The sequence below is a fragment of the Nannospalax galili genome, unplaced genomic scaffold, assembly GCF_000622305.1.
Source record: "Nannospalax galili isolate Female #2095 unplaced genomic scaffold, S.galili_v1.0 scaffold643, whole genome shotgun sequence".
In the NCBI taxonomy this organism is placed as follows: domain Eukaryota; kingdom Metazoa; phylum Chordata; class Mammalia; order Rodentia; family Spalacidae; genus Nannospalax; species Nannospalax galili.
In genome coordinates, this window is record NW_008349457.1 from 1,038,893 (window position 1) to 1,041,207 (window position 2,315).

Below are 2,315 nucleotides of genomic sequence, written 5' to 3' on the forward strand. Positions count from 1 at the left end.
CAGTCTTAATATTGGATTTTGTAGGTGATATCTTTTCTCCATCTGCTTTTTAGATTTTTTCCCCGTGTCTATCATTGCCAAATATTTGGCTATAACTTGCCTGTTTTTTTTTAAAGTGGCCTAAACTTCAAGGTCTTGAATCTGTACTTTGATATCTTACATCAGATTCTGACAATTCTGTGCCATCGAGTGTGTTTCCACCTGTTCTCTGTTCCCCTCTCCTAAACCCCAATACAACGCACACTTGAACCATCTGGAAGTTTTTCTATGGTACTCTTTACTCCGTTTCCAACTCCTTCCTTCTTTCCGTGTTTTGGTTGGGTTGATTTTAATTTCTCTGAGTCTGTGATTTCTGCCTTTTAACTTTATTATGTTCTTCCCTGGACCCAGTGAATTCTTAAATTAGATATGCTTTGAATTTCTATAATGTTAATTTGATTCTGGGAAGTGTTACCGTGATTTAAAAGATCTCCTCCTTCATCTATTCTATCTTTTCTTTTTTTTTTTTTTTACAATATATTTATAATGGCTATTTAAAAATTCATACATTTCATCTAATATCTGGCTAGTAATTGAATCTGTTTGTTATCTGATATTTATTATTATTCATCATATTTACCACTTACTTTTCTCCTTTTAAAACTATGTAAGATGTAGATAAAATAATTTTCAAGATCAAAATTTCCTCCAGGACATTCATTTTTTCCTTGGTTGGGCAGATAGTGTGAAGGAATGATCAAGATTAGAAATTGTACTGTTGGGGCTGGAGAGATGGCTCAGCAGTTAAGAATACCAGCTGTTCTTGCAGAAGACCCAGGTTCGAATCCCAGCACCCACATGGCAGCTAACGACTGTCCATAACTCCAGCTCCAGGAGATCCGACAGCCTCTTCTGTCCTCTGTGGGCATTGCATGATATGGTTGCACTTATCTACATGCAGGCAATACATGCATACACATAAAATAAAAATAATGAATAATAAGAAAGAAAGAAATTGTGCTGTTTGGCTAAGACGGCACTTTCCGTTGGATTAGGTCAACCTCTGCTGTTTCTGTGGGCTGGGCAGCTGGAGCAGGGGCAGCTGATCATGTTGCAAGCATGAAGCCTAGAGGGAAGGGTGCTGGTGCTTACCTAGGACTCTCCTTTCCCCTTCTGTTCCATCTGGCCTCCCATCTCATGGGATGATATCCTCACCTTCAGGGAGAGTCGTCCCTCATCAGGTAAACCTCTCTGGAAATGCCATCACATGTACTCCCAGAAGTGTACCTCCTGAGGGATCCCAAATCCAGTCAAGTTGATGTTGGATCTTGGCTAGCAGCTACTCAGGACACACGTACGTGCAGCAGCCCTGCTCTCCCTCCACCTTCACAGCTGTTGATAGTACCTTCCTTGACTTTATGTAACTCTGTAATTCTCACTGCCACAGAGAAAGGACAAGCACTCCGCTGTGATTCTGTAATTCTCAGTTCCCCAAAACGTTCGGTAGTCTCCTCAGGTGATCTGGACCCTAAACAGCCAGGTGCAACAGGTGACACACCACAAAAGATGAATACATAGTAACTAAAGCCAGACCTTTCCCCTTCCCCTCATATCCAGGAGTCAGACAACTGGATCACAAGCACATGTTATGGGCTATTCATGAACTACATGACATCAGACCCTCTTTCTGTTTCTGAAATTTCTAAGAGCAGAACCCTACTTTAATTCATGGGACTGAACTCTCTTCTGAACCCCCACTATGCTGTCTGTCTAGGGCGTTAATAGCTTTCCTAATAAATCTCTTACCCTAGGATATCTCTCTATCATATCTGGGACCTGACAGTTGACAAATGAGGGTATTCAAACCATCATACATGTGAATTTCAGTATGTGATTGTAACCATCTGCAATAAAACTGCTGCAATCTTGATATAGATTACTTAAAGATCAATATGAGACTGTTATCCTAACAATATTGACTCTTCCAATACACAAGCATGAATTCTCTGGTTATTTAAACTTTCTATATTTTCACTTTAAAGGTCTCGTTTATAATAATCATATAATATTCTTTAATCAAGCCAATTCTTAACTATTTTGTTCTTTTTGATGCTACTGTGAAAAGAATTGCATTTTTAAAGGTGGACCACTATCTTTCATCTCTTGGTGTGAAGGCTGTGCTCTTTTTATGTTAAAAAAAAATAGATTTAGGGGTGGGAGAGATGGCTCAGCAGTTAAGAACACTGGTTGTTCTTGCAGAAGACCGGGTTGGAATCCCAGCACCCACATGGCAGCTAACAGCTGTCCGTAACTCCAGTCCCAGGGGATCCGACAGC